The sequence below is a fragment of the Macaca fascicularis genome, chromosome 14, assembly GCF_037993035.2.
Source record: "Macaca fascicularis isolate 582-1 chromosome 14, T2T-MFA8v1.1".
Classification (NCBI taxonomy): Eukaryota; Metazoa; Chordata; class Mammalia; order Primates; family Cercopithecidae; genus Macaca; species Macaca fascicularis.
Window position 1 is genome coordinate 102,345,360 of NC_088388.1, and position 19,791 is coordinate 102,365,150.

General features: G+C 36.0%; 1 protein-coding gene across 4 annotated transcripts in view; it reads left to right on the forward strand.

Annotated features, from left to right (window-relative positions):
- The window catches only part of DYNC2H1 (dynein cytoplasmic 2 heavy chain 1), a 355,588-nt gene that overhangs the window by 227,265 nt on the left and 108,532 nt on the right, over positions 1–19,791 (forward strand). The gene's annotated exons all lie outside the window — the stretch shown is intronic.

Genomic DNA, 19,791 nt, shown 5'->3' on the forward strand with positions numbered 1-19,791 from the left:
CTCAACATGTTGGCACTTACTGAAGGTGAGTTGGTTGTAAATGTGTGGATTTATAACTGGGTTCCTTGCTCACTTTCATTGCTCTGTGTGTCTGTTTTTACGCCCCTACCATGCTATTTTGGCTGCTCTAGGTTTCTAGTATAATTTGGAGTCAGGAAGTATGATTCCTCTAGTTTTGTTCTTTTTGCTCATGATTGCTTTAGGTATTCTGGATCTTTTATAGTTCCATATAAATATTAGGATTTTTTTTTTTTCTATTTCTGTGAAGAATGTCCTTGATATTTTGGTACGGATTGCACTGAATTTGGGTGATATGGTCATTTTTACGATATTAATTCTTTCAAGCCATGCACATAAGATATCTTTCCATGTTTTTGTGTACTCTTCAATTTCTCTGTGTATTTTCGTATAGCCTCTTTTCAAGCTCACCAATTCTTCTTCTGCTTCATCACGTCTGCTGTTTAGACACTGATGTATTTTTCAGCTTGTCAACTGAATTTTTTTAGCCAGGAATTTTGTTTTATTTATTTTAAAAATTATTTTAATCTCTTTCTTAAAGTTGTCTGATAGAATTCCTTCTCTGTGTTATCCTGAAGTTTGTTGAGCTTCATGAAGACAGCTGTTTTGAATTTCTTGCCTGAGGTCACATGTCTTCATCACTCCAGGATTGGTCACAGGTGCCCTATTTAGTGTGTTTGGTGAGGTCATGTTTTCCTAGTTGTCCTTGATGCTTATGGACATTCATCATTGTCTGGGCATTGAAGTGTTAGATATTTATTTCCATCTTTGTGTTATGGCCTTGTTTGTACCTGTCCTTCTTGAGTGGGCTTTGAAGATTTCAAATATAATTGAGTGTTGTTACCAAAGCCTGTAGCTACTACAACCATTTACCAGGTGCCCTAACCCAGGTATGCTGTGACCCCTACCGACCCCTAGATATATAGCCTTGGTGGAGTTGGGCAAGGTGAGGCAGAATTCCTTGTGTTCCCAGGCAGTCTCTTGCTCTTGCCACTCTTTCCCCCAAGTGGAAGGGGTCTTTATGCTTGGCTGCCTTGAGTTGGGTGAGGGGTGATACCTGCACTCCTGTGCTCGGCACAGTTGACTGCATTAGAACACCATGAAAGCCAGAGGCCTCCCAGATCAGTGCAGCTTCCACCAGGGGTCACCCAAGGCCCATGGCCAACACCATGTGGCTGCTACTGACGTGTTTATTCAAGGCTGGAGGCCACTTATCAAGTGGTGAGTTCTGCTAGGAGTCAGTTTATCCCACCAGAGTTGTAGCTTCCCTTCTGGCCCTGGGTGGGTCAAGAAACACCATTCAAGAGCAAAGACCTGCAATTGAAGGCTTTAGGATTCTATTTGTGTTTGGGTTTTTGTGTTTTCCTGTGGCTGAGCTTGTATTCAGTTGCAAGACAAAGTCTTCTGTATTCTTTCCCCTCTTTCCCACAAGTGGAAAGAGTCTCTGCATTGCATTGCCTGGAGTTGGGGGCGAGGCCATCACTGGAGCCAGCGTCATGCTGGATTGCACTCCAAGCCCTGTCTCTGATGCCAGTGCAGCACTGGGGCTTGCGCAAGTACTATAGTTGCTCTGGCCCAACTGCCCCTCAAATTTATTAGAGGCCCAGGCCACTTTATTCTGCAGATGTTGAAGTAGGCTGAGACTTGGCTTTCTCTTTCTGATGATAGAGGCCTTCCCTCTGGCCCAGGGATGGTCTGTATGCCTCCTCTATGAGCACTGGCAGAATTCTGCCTAGTGTTGTATTCCGTTGTGATAGGGCAGTACTGAGTTCCACTGCAGCATCCCACACTCACTTCACTCTCCCTCTTCCAAACACATAGATTATCAGTGCTATGCCGCCTGGGTTTGGGGGAGGGATGTTGTAGATAATGCAAGGTTACCTAGGTTATCCTTCCTACCCTTTTAAATGCCTCTCCCTTTGTTATTAAAGTTAGATACTGTGATTGCACACCTGATTTTTTTGTTTCTATAATAGTGTTTGCTTGTGTTGATAGTTGTTTAATTTGGTGTTCCTGCATGGGGCATGATTACTGGAGGGTTCTGTTTGGTCGTCTTGTTTTGTCCTTGTCTAAAGTCAGATCTTAATTACAAATGTATTTTTTTTTCTTTTTCTTTTTCTTTTTTTTTTTTTTTTTTTTGCATTCTACAGATAGGGAAGCCTGAATAAAATTTGACATTTTGACGTTAAGAAAATCTTGACATTAAAATCAATATTTTGCATTTACGTCACCTGCCTATGAAGCCTTATCTTTAGCTTCTATCCTCAGTAATTCTTCACAGCAGTAAACTTTATTGTTAAAGTATTTATGTGCAAGTAAAATATTGGATAAAAATAATTAGGTAATTTGGTATTTAATGAAGTTGTTCACTTCTTCAGTATTATTTAAAGTCCTGTCACATTTTATGGTAAATATTGATTTAAAGACTAAGTAGAATTTATGTTCATTGCTTATCTTAATACCTTGGTACCTGGATATCTGAAACTCATGATAGTATATTAAACTCTTGAATTCTGAGGCTGTGTTTTAGTACAACTCTCATAACTACTGTCTGGCCAGCAATTTCAAAATGTAATAGCTGCACTGGCCATTGATACTGGTGGAGGTGAGGTAGTTGCTTCACTCTGCCAAGAACAAACAAAGTAATGGCATAAAAAACAAATTATAGTTTTAAAGCAAGTCAGTATGACCATATGAATGATTAAGAAAGCTCGTAATAGTTACAAAGGTTAGAGATTTAAAACTGTAAGCAGAATTTGGGCATTAAGTGTATAAAATCAATAAGGAACACAAAGCTTTAACATGATTGGTGAAACCATTTTTTAAAGCCAGAGTTATACAGTCAAAGAAGTGACAAGGCTGTCTACTTGATTATTTTGAAAGCTGCTGTGTCCCATAACTATGCTGTTAAATTTGACAGTAGCACCCAGCTGCTATCTGTATACTTCACTTCTTTATGGAATCAATTCATTCAAAATCTTGGCAGGAGATCCATAAGTGCTAAACTATTCAAGTAATTCTCTTGCTTTCTATTTCTCTTTCCTAGATTTGTTTCCATAAGATTGTAAAAGCAAAACTCAGATCACTTAACAGCTTTTTTCTTTTCTTCCCCCCTCTTTTAAAATTTAACAGTTGTTAAATCCACAGTTGCAGATTGAGATTATTTAAAGTAATCCTTAAGCTGTCATAACTGCCTTTCCAGTTAAATTAAAATATGGGCAATTTCTCTTAGTGTAGTGTGGTTGGCTACTTATATAAGTATTATCTGGGAAGTTAGTTTACAAGGTAGATTCCTAAGTTCTATCCCACATCTGTAAAATTAGACTATCTTGAAGTGGGGCTCAGGAATCTATATTTTTTTTACAAACTTTTGGGGCAATTCTTAGGCACCCTTAATTTTAGGAGTATCTGTACTTCGAAGAAACTGTAAAGAATTGCTAATTTCGGTATCCTAAATGTCATCAAATCTGTATATCTGATTCTTTTCTAAAATCTGGCCCAAATAGAGTCACATTTCTCATTTGACTATAGGTTCAGAATTTTAAAAACTTAGTAAAGTACTCCTGGAATGAACTTTAGAAATAATTGATTCCAAATTTAGATACTGAGTTCCTAATGTTGTACACTTGTAAACAATAAGCTCTGCAGTATAACCCAGGTTTCTTGAATTATTTCAGTTCTTGCTATTGTAGGCTATTTCCAGGAATTCAGTTCTTTGAAACATTTTTATTTCAACCTGGGCAACATAGTGCGAAACCCTTCTCTACAAAAAATAAAAAAGCTGTGTGTGGTGGCATATGCCTATAGTCTCAGGTGCTTGGGATACTGAGGTGGGAGGAACACTTGAGCCTGGGAGGTTGAGGGTGAAGTGATCCGTGATCATGCTGAGAGGTGAAGCCAGCTGAACTTCCTGGGTGGAGTGGGGACTTGGAAAACTTTTCTGTCTTACAAGAGTTTTGTAAAATGCACTAATCAGTGCTGTGTAAAAACGCACCAATCAGCACTCTGTAGCTAGCTAGAAGTTTGTAAAATGCACCAATCCACACCCTCTAAAATGGACCAATCAGCACCCTGTAAAATGGACCAATCAGCACCCTGTAAAATGGACCAATCAGCACTCTGTATTATGGACCAATCAGCAGGACATGGGTGGGGACAAATGAGGGAATGAAAGCTGGCCACCCAGCCAGCAGTGGCAACTTTCTCTGGTCCCTTTCCACACTGTGGAAGCTTCGTTCTTTCACTCTTCACAATAAATCTTGCTGCTACTCACTCTTTGGGTCAGCGCCACGTTTAAGAGCTGTAACACCGCAAAGGTCCACGACTTGATTCTTGAAGTCAGTGAGACCACGAACCCACCAGAAGGAACCAACTCCAGACACATCTTGGGGGCTTGTCTGGGATATTGCCAAGCAGTAAATACCATCGGACCCCTTTCGCTTGCTATTCTGTTCTGTTTTTCCTTACAATTCGGGGGCTAAACACCAGGCACCTGTCGGCCAGTTAAAAGCGACTAGCGCGGCCACTGGACATGGTCAGGCTTTAAAAACATGGGTGTCAGGCTTTCTGGGAAAAGGCTCTCTAATAACCCCTGACTGTTGGAGTTGGGAGTGTTGGTTTGCCTGGAACCAGCTTCTGGCTTTTCCTGTACTTAAGGGCTGAGCCAAGGGTCAACAGAGAGGAAAGCCACTTAGCTCCAGGGTCCCAACAAAAAGTTTGTTGACCCTGTAGCCATGAGCAGAGCTCTCAAAGTTACATTGACCAAGCGTGACTCGCCCATCTATCCTATCTATTCTGACCCTTACCTCCTGGGTCCTAATGCCTGTCAGACAAACTTCCTCCCACCTCTCTTCTCTGAGGCTAGTCCCACTTCTAAAAACCATTCCCTGTCTCTGGTGCTTTTTAAATTTCTCCTATAAGAATTATTTCTAATATAAATTTCAGGACTCTGTCCCTTTCTTTAGGTACCTGGGGTCACCAATCAGAAAGACATAATTTTTGCCCAAAGCCCCATTGGGGGCAGAGACTATCTGGAATTTTAGGATCCTTCCTCATGCAGGCAGGCCTAACAAAAGCTATTCCCAAAGCTAGGATGTGGGGAGCCTCAGAAATGATATCCTTCCTATTCATATGACGAGAAGTGAGGACAAAAGGCATCATTTCCAGAATCAACTCCGGACACAATGCCCCTGCATTCCTGTCCAGGCAACAGACCAAGACCTTGTCAATAAAATAAAATAAAATAAAATAAAATAAAATAAAATAAAATAAAACTTTGTTTTCTTCAGATGAGTGTTTTGAACTTAGGAGTTTCTGGAATTTGGTAACTGCCAGTTTTGTGCTTCCATTTAGATGAACAAATCTCCCCAAAAAGTGCTTTTTCTATATTGAGTTTGTGATTTGGTTTCATGGCTATAAGAAAAAAGTGTCATATTATTCCATATCTTACTTAAGACTGTACACTTCAACAATTTCTAGCTGTGATTTATGGAATTAATAAATTCGGGGAAATGATTAAGTATAGTTCTTAGAATAGTCTTCAGCAAAACTACTCCGTCACTTTTAGGAGTCAATGAATTTCTGGAGCAATCTGAGATAAACACTGTGAAACTTTGGTGCAGACCCTTTTGACTTTTGTGCATCTTGTCAGTACCCTATGTAACCCAGAAAAATGTTTTAAAAGTCATTTGAATCAGCATTTACATAAACACAAAATCTTTCTGTAGAGATTTTTGATAGAGGCAAATAAGACTGAGTCTCTGGGCTGACTTCCTTATAATCTTAAACCGGTGCAACTCTATCCATGAAATAAGATTCTAATAATAGGATAGACATTTTCGTATTCTATAGATGGTAAAAGAAATAGTTGTTTTTCCTCCAGTCACTTCCCATCTAATTCAGAATAAATGCATTCATTATAGAGACTTATGAGATCCTCCATCCTTAGGCCTTCTGCTCTCTTATTGCCTTTGTCCTCTGATCTTCCTCTTGCTCACTTTGTTGCAGCCACACCTGCTACACTTCCCTTGGGTTTCTGCCTTAGAGCCTTCATACCTTCTGTTCCTTTTGTCTGGAACATTCATACCCTAGATACCTGAATGGCTTAGTCTATTACTCCCTCTGGTCTCTGAATGTTACCTTATCAAACAGACCTTTTTTGAGCGTTTATATAATATAGCAACCCCCCCCCCAACACTTAGTTGCACTTATTCTCCTTAACCTGCTTTGTTTTTGAAAGACTTCTTAGTACATTTTTATCTTATTCTGATTTTGAATTTTTACTATCATTTCAAAATATAACCATTATATATATAAAAGAATAGGCCAGGTGTGGTGGCTCACGCCTGTAATCCCAGCACTTTGGGAGGCCAAGGTGGGCAGATCACGAGGTCAGGAGATCGAGACCATTCTGGCTAACACAGTGAAACCCCATCTCTATTAAAAATACAAAAAATTAGCCAGGCGTGATGGCGGGTGCCTGTAGTCCCAGCTACTTGGGAGGCTGAGGCAGGAGAATGGTGTGAACCCAGGAGGCAGAACTTGCAGTGAGCCAAAATCATGCCACTGCACTCCAGCCTGGGTGACAGAGTGAGACTCTGTCTCAAAAAATATATATATGTAACATTAATATATTAATAAGTAATTAAAACATTAAAAGCATGAGGATATAATGAAACCCATGAACCAATAACTTCACCCAAGAATTAAGATATTACCATAACTTGCATCAACTTACGTGATTTTCTTCTATTCAATCCCCCTCCCATTCTGCTGAAGGACCCACCATTCTGTTTTGTTTAAAACTCTTTTTGTGGTTTTACATATTTTTTTAATAGTTCTATTATGTGCATGCATTCTTTCAATCTCTCACACATGCATTTGTGCCTAAAAACACAGTTTGTTTTGCTTATTTTTTGAACATTATAAAGCAGTATTGTGAGGGATATCCTAGGACTAGCTTTCTTCCTTCACCTCTGTCTGAGATTCATTATTGTGGTTGGTTTGGCTGTTTCATTCTTTATTCTTATTGTACAATATTTCATTATGTAAATATAGCACAATTTGTGTATCCATTCCCCTATTGACAGACGTTTGTGTTACTCCAGGGTTTTTTTTTTTTTTTTTTTTTTTTGACTATTGACACAATGCTACTAGGAACATTTGTGGCTATGTCTCGCTACTGCATAAGCTCAAGAGTTTCTCTAGAGTATATGCTTAGGAACAGAATTGCTATGTCAAATTGTTTTTAGTGGTTGTACGAATTCACTCTTGTGTGAACAGTATGTAGTATCTTCATTCTTTTAATCCTACTAGTACTTGGTATTTTGAGATGCCTTTATTGTTGCCAGTCTGGTGGGTTAAAATGGTACTTCATTGTGATCTTGATTCACATTTTTTATTGCTGTGGAGACAGTATGCATCTTTCCATATGTTCTTCAGCCATGCCTGCTTTTTCTATTGGAGAAACAGCAATGAGGCTGATGTGGCTTAAGCACAGTGAGGGAGAAGGGGAGTGGTGGGACATGAGGATGGGAGGTAGCTGGGGTGGAGGTAGACTAGGTCATAAGTCTTGTGAGCCATGAAAATAACTACATTACTCTGGCAAAGTATGTTTTCTAGAGAACAGACTACTGGGTAGTAAGACTTAAAGCAAAGAGAGATGTTAGAAAACAGTTGCAGTAAGCTAATGCTGTTGCTCAAAATGGCAGCAGGTTTGGGGAGGCAATTGTTATTAATAAAATTTCTGATTAGCTTTAGTTCTGTAAAAGTTATATATGTTTTTGTATAAGAGCTACATATTTCTATGTGCTAGCTACATATTCACTTATTTTCTCCTACACATACTTTGAAACTCCAGAACTTTACATACTTTGAAACTCCAGAACTTTATTATTTTTTTCATAGTTTCAATAGCAATTTCATGGCAAAATTTTAAAAACCTATTATATTTATTCTTAAAATGTAATGACTTTTCTATTGCCAAAGATTTGAAGATTAATTGCTAGTGTAATAATTTTAGCATCATTGCATCGAATGGCTTTTATGAACCCAGCAGCTGTGGTTACTCATATTCAGCAGCTGTGGTTATCCTGACTCAAATGGTTTTTCATCAGTTATTAGAAAAGTCACAAGTTCCTGGTAAATTCATTTTTGAAATTGGAAAGCTTAAGTTCCCATTTTTTCTCAGATATACTCTATTTGAATATATTATCCCATATTTCAAGAGCATATTTTTAGCCGCATCAGCAAAAAGAGATAATGTATTTGTACCTTTGTACACAGTGTAATAACTTCTGATATCTAATTGTAGACAAATCTGAATTTGAATACTTTTCATATTTTGAGTTCTAAGACCATTAGACAAAAGCAAGTTGACTGAAGGATATCACCAGTCTATTTCATTTTGTAAAATATGTAATGATGTTACATTTTTCCTTTTGGATATTTATGTAGAAATAATATATTTACTAATATCATAGACTTGATTTTCCAACCTTTATTAGGTTATCATTCAGTAAGATATAAAAGTGTCTCTTTGAAAATGCAGTTAAAGGGAAAGAACTATGTACTTATCTTTCCTTTGTGAATTATGTTTCAAGATAACGAAAGAAAAGTTGATAAAACTCTTCCTTATTGAATAATTCTAGATAATAAATATGGCAGTAATGATGAAATTTGAAAAGTCATTATTTCACAAACTCTAATAAAATAATTGGTTCAGACAATGATTATCAGAGGTTGAACCCATTAGATGGAAGGTTTACGGGGGTGTTTGCAAGAGAAGGATAAGCTGTCACCACCTGTACCCTGTGATCAATCTTTGCATCAGAAAGAGGAGGCATTCAGACACTATGCACCTCCAAACGTGATGAAATATGAAGTACAATTTCCAAAAGTATTCTTTCAAAAAGAGTAAACCTGAGCCTAATCAAGTTTTAGAACTAATTTACCATTAACAGGAAACATAGGTATAAAAGAACAAGGTAAATGACAACACTGGAACCAGAATGCGGGACAGTTTGCAAGATAATGAACTCAGTTTAATCAACAAGTTAATGGCAGGCAAAAGAGGCAAGCGAGAAGGACTTCTCTATATTAATAAGACTTATAATACATAACAATTTATGACCTTTCTGTGAATCCTGATTTAAACAATTCAATTAAAACAAATTTTGAGACTGTCAGAGAAATTTAAATATGGGCTGGGTGCCATTAATGTGATACCAATTAATTTTTTGTTTCTTGGGAGAAGTAATGGCATTATAGTAGTTATATCATTTTTTTTCTTTAGAGATACATATTGAGTATGTAGGAGTTAAATAACATGTGGTCTGGAATGTGTTTTAAAACATGTAAGGAATAATAACAAAAGGGAGATGAATGAAGCAAGTTCAGGAAAGTGTTGACAGTTGTTGAATCTACATTATGGGTATCTTTGGGTTTCTTTGAAAATGTTCATAATAAAAATCAATTTTTGTGTATCTTTGGAAATGTTCATAGTAAAATTAATATTTAAAGTTTTTAAAATGTCATGTATATTTACATGTATGTTCTTGACCTTGTCACCCACCTTTTAGTACTTTCTTTTACACAGCTTTTAGCACTTTTCTCCAAAAAAGTCTTGGGTGGGAGGTAGCATCCCCTATTACTGCTATGTTGAAAATGGCAAACACTTTTCAAGTCGCCCTCATAGCTAAAGAACAGTCATGCCAGCCACCAACCCCAGTTTCTAACAGGGAACTAGTGAATCAAAGAGGCAGTTTCTTTGCTCTCTTGAAAGGCAGTGGCAAATTAACCTACACTGAGTAAAAGGAAGTCATAGTGATAGGGGAGGAAAGATTAGACGGAGGAGGGATTGTGAAGAACCAAGAGATAATTTTCGAGGTGATGAAAATGTTTGTTATTTAACACTAATTAGCAAGTTATAATTCCTGGTAACATCCAGAACTGAAGGCAAAGGTGATGGAAAAACCATAGCTTCTATGTTCAGTGGCACTATCAGGTTTTCCTTTTTCCACCAGAATAACCAGTGTTTAACTGGCCCTAGCCCAGTTTTTAACTTTCCTGATAATTCTGTAAACTACCTAACATTGTTTTAATAATTATCTTTTTTTACTTTTTACAGCTTTATTGAGGTTAATTAGCATTCAGTAAACAGCACATATTTAGAGTGTCTATTTTGGTAATTTTTGAAATATGTATATATGTTTGAGGCTGTCACCACATCAAGATAATGAACATCCCCATTACCCCCAAAAGTTTTCTGTTAGCACTCCCTCCTGTTTCTTCTCCCCTATTCCCAGGCAACCACTGATTTCTTTTTTATCAGTATAGATTAGTTTGCATTGTCTAGAGTTTTATATAAAAGAACAATATAGTTTACCATTTTCTTTATGGCTTCTTTCTCACTCAGCACAATTATCATAAGATTCATCTATGTTATATATATTAGGAGCTCTTCCTTTTTAATGCTAAATAGTATTCCATTGTATGAATATACCACAATTTGTTTATTCATTCAGTCATTGAAGATATTAGTTTGTTTTTGGCTCTGATATGGTTTGGCTGTGCCCTCATCCAAATCTCATCTTGAATTGTAGTTCCCATATCCCCCATGTGTGAAGGGAGGGACCTCTTCCTTCACACATGGGTGATTAGATTATGGGAGGCAGTTTCCCCCAGGCTGTTCTCATGATCGTGAGTTCTCACGAGATCTGATGGTTTTATGAGGGGCTTTCCCCCTACATTGCTCTGCACTTCTCTCTCCTCTTCCATGTGAAAGACATGTTTGCTTCCCTTCCACCATGATTGTAAGTTTCCTGAGGCCTCCTCAGTCATGCAAAACTGTGAGTCAATTATATCTCTTTCCTTTGTAAATTACCCGGTCTCAGGTATTTCTTCGTAGCAGCATGAGAGTGGATTAATGCAGGCTCCTACATTAAGCTGCTATGTATATTTAAATATTGATTTTATATCTTCATATGAACATATTCTTTTATTTCCCTTGACCAAATACCCAGTAGTGGAACGGCTAGATTATGTGACAGTCATATGTTTAATCTTTTAATTAACTGTAAAACTGTTTTCAAATGTGATATATAATAGATATTATTTTAAAAAATAAATAGATGAATGTATTAGGAGAGATGAGGTCTTACACGTATTTGGTTGTGTATACACATGATATAGTGCATTTATATGTTCCATGTGTCTTATTTGTATTTTGATAAATAACAAAAGTATATTTTTACTATTAGTAAGTAGGATTGTTAGAGCCGCTAATTATTCAGAGTGCAACAAAGTATCATCTCAAGGCAGATACAGCATTTCATATAATTTAGTAATTAATACCAGATCTTATTTAGTATTAACCAGTTATACACAAAATAGGAATATATATGATTTATAATGAAGTGTTCTGCCTAGTACTCCAAATAATATAGCTCAGTATTTGAAAACCGATATATTCATTGTGTGGGTATGAATTTATAATAAATATCCTTCGATAACAGGTTCATTCTCAATTTGCTTATGTTAAAATTGCACTAACTAGTGGATCTTCTGAGATTTATATCCAGGCTTTTAATGTCATATTACCTTGAAAAATGATGATGTGAGTTCTTAACATGGTAGAGTGCCTGTACATTTCACTTTTGATCTTGAGTGAAATCTCATCTCACACATCACCAACATAAATTACAATTTGGTCTTGTGTGTGACTGGCGTAAATATATTTAGAGACATGAGAAATACAAAGAAAAGTTTTCCCGCCTCCCCCTTTATCCTGCATATGTTAACATTAGAAAGATAAACCACTGCGTACTCTCCTGTCTGATGTTAGTATATGGTTTTGGGGGGGTATGCATTTTTATGTATGCAGGGAAATTTTATATGGTTTGATACATCTTGATGTATTTGGTAACACAGTTAAACATCATCATTGTACGTGGCCAAGCATGCACAGGGAGCATGAAACTATCAAGGGTTTTTGAGGCCCCAAAATCATTAAAATAGAATATTTGGGCTGAAATTTAAAAATGTAATATTGTTTAATGAATTTCTATTCATTTCAAAAACAGAAGATACATATTGTAAACATAAAAGTATTCTAAATTTTTTTTCTGCAATTATAATATTATCTGAGAAAACTGATTTAGTGTTTTTCCTTTATAATTCTTAGACATTTGTCTTTATTTGTCTTCTTGGGATAGGTAGGTCCTTATGTGCAGTGTTGAATAAACGTAGTGAGAGTTGGCATCCTTACCTTGCTATGAGTTTAAAGGGAATGGTTTTTAACATTTTATTATTATGGTATTTGCTTCATTTTATAGATACCATTTATCAGGTTGTATTAGTTGGCTTGGCCTGCTATAACAAAATACCACAAATTGGGTGGCTTAAACAACAGAAATTTATTTTCTCACACTTTTGGAGGCTAGAAGTCTGAAATCAGGGTACAGCATACTCAGTTTCTGGTGAGGCTGCTCTTCCAGGCTTGTAGACAGCTGTCTTCTTTCTGGGTCCTCATGCGTCCTTTCATTTGTACATGTGCGCAGAGAGAGAGTGAGCAAGGTCTCCAGTGTCTCTTCTTCCAGGGACTCAAATCCTATCAGATCAGGCCCCGACCCCTATGACCTCATTTAACCTTAATTACCTCCTTAGAGGCCACTTGTCAAAACACAGCCATAATGGGAGTTAGGGCTTCAACAGATGGATTTTAGGGGGAACACAAACATTTAGTCCATAAATTTAAAATGTTTTCTAATATTCCCAGTGCTTCTCTTAGTCTTCACTCTACAGCAAACTATCTCAAAACTTAGTGACTTGAAGTAATAATGTTTTCTATTTTTAAATGATTCTGTGGGTTGGCTGGATTATTCCTTTTTAGTTTCACTTGAGCTTACATGTAAGGTTGACTTTATTTGGAGAGTTGAGCTGGAAGGTTCAAAATGGTCTTACTCATGTTTGTAGACGGTGCTGGCTATTAGCTAGGGTGACTTGGTTCTTGATGTGGCCTTTTGTCTACAGGATGCTAGGATGGTATATCAGGGTTTCAAGTCCAGAAAGTACACTGCATGTCCTTTTGAAGTCTAGGCTTTGTAAATTACACATTGCTTTTGCTGTATTCTGTTAATCAAAGCAAATCCAGCCCAGATTCAAGATGGTGGAGAAGTAGATATGTCTTGAAATGGGAGGAGAAGAACATTGCATTGCAAAGGATGTGATTGTAGGAATGCATCATTTATCGAAGGCTATTATTATAACAATCTCCCAAATCTTTGCTAAGTTTGCTAGGGGTAATTTGTTAAGAATATGTTGATGAATTTTATTGTCTGTGTTTCCTCTAAATATTGAGAAGATTATATACTTTCTTCTCCTTAATTTATGTGAATTATAGTTTCTATGATTGAACCATATATGCAATGTCATCCTGTATATCTTTTTTAAAATGTTGTTTGATGTTTATTTATTTACTTGAATCTGTGTTCAGGAGTAAGACTGGTCTTTGAATTTACATTTTCTTTTTTTTTTTTTTTTTTGTGACGGAGTCTCGCGCTGTCACCCAGGCTGGAGTGCAGTGGCCGGATCTCAGCTCACTGCAAGCTCCGCCTCCCGGGTTCACGCCATTCTCCTGCCTCAGCCTCCCGAGTAGCTGGGACTACAGGCGCCCGCCACCTCACCCGGCTAATTTTTTGTATTTTTTAGTAGAGACGGGGTTTCACCGTGTTAACCAGCATGGTCTCGATCTCCTGACCTCGTGATCCGCCCGTCTCAGCCTCCCAAAGTGCTGGGATTACAGGCTTGAGCCACCGCGCCCGGCCTGAATTTACATTTTCTTTGGTATTAAATTTTTACTAGCCTTTATAACATTATTTGGAAAATGTTGCCTCATATTTCTAGTCTCTGAAAAAGTAAGTGCAAAAAGTATTTGTTTTAAAGAATGCTAATATAACTTACATATAAACTATTGGTGCCTGAGATTTACTTTGAGATAGTATTTTTAACTTCTAATTTAATTTTTTGACCAACTCTAGCCCCACTTAGAGAAACTCCACCATTCTTGAGATTGTTTTGTTAATTTGCATATTCCTAAGAATTTCTCTATTAGCCAAATTTGCAACTTTTTATGGTATAAAGTTTAAAATAATCTCATGGCATCTTTTAGTATTTTCTGTATCTGTAATTTCCTTTAAAAGTAGAATTTTAAAATAAAATTTTTCCATTTTTAATTTTACCAGTAGCTATCTACCATTCAGTCTGGTCAGAAGTCTCTTATTAGTGTTTTCAGTGAACCAACTTTTGGCTTTTTAAAACCTCTGATCTCTTTTGTATCTGTTTTCTATTTAAATTTTGTTTGCCCTTATTGTTATAGATAACTTTCATCTATATTCTTAACTGTGTAATTTATACATTTTACTCAATTTTTAGCATTGCTTCTTTTTAACATAAGATTTGCTACTATAATTTTCCTCCAGAATCTCATTAACTGCCCATTCACTATTGTATAAATTTTGATATGTGGTTTTTTTCATGAACACAGTACTTTAAAATTTTATTAAAATTACTTACTTGACCTTGAGTTATTTAGAAATGTGTTTTGTATTTCCAAGTGTAGGGGGGTAATTTTGGTAACATTTTACCAATTTCTAACAATTACACTGTTGCCAGATATGATCTGTGTGATATCAACTCTTAAATTTGCTAAGACTAGCTTTATGGTCTAATATGTGGCTGATGTTCTTAAATGTTCTCTGTGTGCTTGAAAGAATGTTCTTGCTTTTACACTGTTGGTGAAAATGTAAATTAGTTTTACCATTGTGGAAGACAGTGTGGCGATTCCTCAAAGATCTAGGACCAGAAATATCATTCGACCCAGCAATCCCATTACTGGGTATATACCCAAAGGATAATAAATCATTCCATTATAAAGATACATGCATGCAGATAATTATTGTAGCACTGTTCACAATAGCGGAAACATGGAATCAACCCAATACCCATCAATGATAGACTGAATAAAGAAAATGTGGTACATATACACCATGGAATACTATACAGCCATAAAAAGAAATGAGATCATGTCCTTTGCAGGGACATGGATGAAACTAGAAGTCATCATCCTCAGCAAACTAACACAGGAACAGAGAACCAAATACCATATGTTCTCCTTCATAAGTGGGAGTTGATCAATGAGAACACATGGACATAGGGAGAGGAACAACACACACAGGGCCTGTCAGGGTGTGGGCATCAGGATAAATGGCTAATGCATCCGGGCTTAATACCTAGGTAATGAATGGGTTGATAGCTGCAGCAAACTACCATGGCATACATTTTCCTATGTAACAAACCTGCACGTTCTGCACATGTATTCGAAACTTAAGTTTTTTTTTTAAAAAAATGATGGTTTGTTCTCCAGATATTGGGTGTATTATATGTCCTTTGGTCATGCTTGTTGATTGTGTTCAAATTTTCCATATGTGTTCCGTATGTGATCTACCAATTGCTGAGAAACCCACGTTAAGTGTCCTACATAATGCTAGATTTCTATTTCTCTGTATCTTCTGGTAATTTTATCATCTACAACATCTGTGTTTTTAAGTATTAGGTTGTGCAAAAGTAATTGCAGTTTTTGCCATTACTTTTAATGACAAAGTATCTATCTGTGTGTGTGTGTGTGTGTATATATATATATACACAAAGATACTTAGAATTATGTCAATAGATAGTGATGCTTTTATCCCTTGTAATACTTTTTGCTTTAAATTTTCTTGAGGTTTACTAAAAAAGGGTTACCTTTTAACTTTGAAACCTATTACCTTTTAACTTCGAATGTCCTTATGTTTTAGGTACCCACTTTTAAATATATATACATAATGTTTAACCATTAACATATAAACATATTTTTAGTTGTTTTTAAGTAATGTTTAGCAATTGTTTTAAAGTAATAAATTACTGCAATTATTGATTTATTTGGATTCATTAATATCATTTTTAAAAAATCACCTCTTTGGGCCAGGTGTGGTGGCTCACGCCTGTAATCCCAGCACTTTGGGAGGCCGAGGCTGGCAGATCGCGAGGTCAGGAGACCAAGACCATCCTGGCCAACGTGGGGAAACTCTGTCTCTACTAAAAATACAAAAATTGGCAGCGTGGTGATGCGTGACTGTAATCCCAGCTACTCGGGAGGCTGAGGCAGGAGAATCGCTTGAACCAGGGAGTTGGAGGTTGCGGTGAGCTGAGATAGCACCACTGCACTCCAGCCTGGCAACACAGCCAGGCTCCGTCTCAAAAAAAAAACAAAAAAAACAAAACTCCTGTTTGGCCTGCTGTTTTTTGTGACCAAGGGCCTTCTACTGTACCCTTGTTTGCATTCTTTTAGATTCATTTTCCCTTTTTAAAAAAAATTCTGTTTTTTTTTTTCCTATTTTGGAAAATTTATTCTATACTTATTTTTTTCCTCAATGGTTATACTAAATTTTAATGTACCATCCTTCCATACAATACGATGATTTAGAATGCTTTAACTCTGCTCACTTTATCCCAACTTAAATATGATTATTTTTCAGTGTTTTATTTCTGTTGTATATTGGGATCATACTTCAATAGATTTATAAATTTCTTAAACATTTTCTTTGCTTACTATTCCTTTTTACTTATTAGACTCGCTTTTTTTTGATGATTTCCTTCTAGCTAGTGTCCATGGTTTAAATAGTGAAGCTGCACTCTCAGTTTGTCTCAAAATACTCATATTTTATATTTTCTCAAAAAATAATTTTGCTAAATTTATAACAATTCTAGGTTGACAGTCTTTTTGTCAACATGTTTTGTCTTCTGTTGTTGCAGTTGGGAAGTATTTGTTTGGAATAATCTATTATTTCTTTCTAGCTTCTTGTAATATCTTTTTTTTTTTTCTCAATGTTCTACAGTTACATTGGGCAGTACCAGCTGATTTTATTTATTCTGGTTGGGATTCTTTGACTTTTCTGAATATGAGAAGTATTGTCTTTCACTAGTTCTGGAAAATTCACATAAAGTTTCTTTTTAAAAATTGCCTCTGTCTCCTTTTATTAGCTCTTCGTATAGTAATAACGCTGAGTAGGCATATATTAAGCCTTTTTATTTTCTTCTCCATGTTTAAAAAATCTTATTTATTATTTTGTGTCTTTGTGTTTTTTCTCCTTTTTGGCTTTAGCCTTTAAGATTTTCATTATTTTCTTTGACAATTCTGTCATAAATTTTAAGTCATTTTGTTGATGTTCTTGCTTATTCTTAATTTTGAAATGTGCTTTATCATAAAATTTTCTCCAGAAATCTAGTCTGTGTATTCCCTGTAACAAAAATGTAAATTATTTAATTTCTTTGACATCTATAAAATGAGAATTAGTGTTTATATTCCTTCTTATTCCAAAGAAGAATTACTGTCAGTGACTAACAAAAATGTAAATAATCTACTAGTATAAAATCAGTAGTTGAGGAAATTAGTGTAAGAGAAAATTAGCATGGGAAAATAAAATAAAACTAAGGAAACAGTTTATGCCAAACAAGACAAAACAAACAAAAAAGGTTGTACTTTCTATAAAGTTGGTATTGTTTGATCAAAAATCATTTGGGGTGCTTCATGATATCCAACGGAAAATACAATTATATATAAAATTTAGTGTCTTACAACAAAACATACCAATTGCTCAGAAAAGGTAGGTGTTCCTGAAATGCCTCTCACTGGTCTTTGAAATGACAACAGGTGAAGTAGGAGTGGCAAAATCTTCTGTGGTTTTCCTATAATTTCTTCATTTTGAAATATTATTTTCTGAATGTTTTATTTTTTAGAGATGGGGTCTTGCTTTGTCATGTAGACTTGAGTTACAGTGGCATGATGGTAGCACACTGCAGCTTGGAATTCCTGGGCTCAAGCAGTCTTTCTAGGTCAGCCTCCTCAGTAGTTACAGGTGCATACCACCATACCTGGCTAATGTGTTTTTAAAATTTTTTAAGAGAAGAGGTCCCAATATGTTGCCCAGGTTAGTCTCAAACTCTTAGCCTCAAGTGATCCCCCCACCTCAGGCTCCTGAGTTGCTAGCATTGCAGGTGTGAACCACTGTGCCTGGCTCCTTTACAATTCTTACAGATCGCCCAAAGCATGCCAGTGGCATAATTCATGCTGTTAATTATGGGTAGAAAGTGGAAGAATTGATGTAAATATGTTGTTAATGAATGAAATTTTATCCCTTTTGATACCATTTTAAAGTAGTATGATGAAAAAATTATATTTAACTGGTTTAAAATATGAAAAATAGGTATTTTATTATCTATGCTTTATAAAAAAGATAAGTATATGTGTTAGATTTTGTAAAAACAGATAGTTCATTGATACAAGTTATAGCCCTGTCTTTGTTAATAAAAATGTTATTAGACGTTTGAACTCCCTTTCTTATTACTGCCTGTTATTTAAAAATTATAATATGATAGTATTATCTAAAAAGAAATCCTCACATGTTATTTTTCTTGGACAGAAGACGTCTTTTTTTGGTTGGTGTACATTTGATTCTTTTTTTTTTTTTTTTTTTTTTGAGACGGAGTCTCGCTTTGTCGCCCAGGCTGGAGTGCAGTGGCCGGATCTCAGCTCACTGCAAGCTCCGCCTCCCGGGTTTACGCCATTCTCCTGCCTCAGCCTCCCGAGTAGCTGGGACTACAGGCGCCCACCACCTCGCCCGGCTAGTTTTTTGTATTTTTAGTAGAGACGGGGTTTCACTGTGTTAGCCAGGATGGTCTCGATCTCCTGACCTCGTGATCCGCCCGTCTCGGCCTCCCAAAGTGCTGGGATTACAGGCTTGAGCCACCGCGCCCGGCCGTACATTTGATTCTTAAAACAGGTCTTAACATCATGCATAAAAAAATTTGCACTCTTTTTCCTTTAGACATCTCTTTGCATTCTTATTTGTTTTCTGTCATGTTTGACAAATTTAAAACACAAGTAATAGCAAAACTTGAGTTAAAATAGTACTTCTTCTGACTACCAACTAGTTGTGTTTTGTGGTGTAGCAAAGCTGATAAATTAGGTGCTATTTTATGGTTCAGCTAGAGCAAATGAAAATAATTTATCAGAAAACCAAAAAAAAAAAAAAAAAAAAAAATCAAACACTGAATCACAGGTTTTTAAGAATCAGTGAAACACTCTGGAAGTGACTTGAGTTTAACAGCATGATTATTGATGTTTAACAGTTAAGTTGTACATTCATTCTGAAAGATTTATGGCCTTAATTTTATTATGAACTTTACTAATGTAAGAGTCTAACGAAATATGAAATATAGTTCAATATGTTACAAAAGGAAAAACAAATCACATTTCTCCCAAAGTGAAAACAGAAGTAGTCAACATGCCATAAATGTTGAAGTTTAAAATACTGACTTAGGAAGACATATCTGGTTTTTTGGATTTATTTTGTTTGTTTTAGACAAACAATGAGATAAAACAATCTTAATATTTAGGTATAATATGAAAAACAGTATATACATCATTGATTTTATATATGTAAACACACATATATCACAATATCTGTAGCCTAATATTTAGCATAGTTAGTAATATTCTGGATCATTAACAAATGATTAATAAGGTTCATTAATGTTCTTAAAATGGGAATCATTCAGTATTATTTTAGAAAAAAAGTGAGTGAATTGATTTTGGTGAGAATAGTGATAAAGAAACTGGTAATAAGGACATTATAGAATTGAAAGCCCTAAATAGGGAATACTTACCTTGCCTTGTTT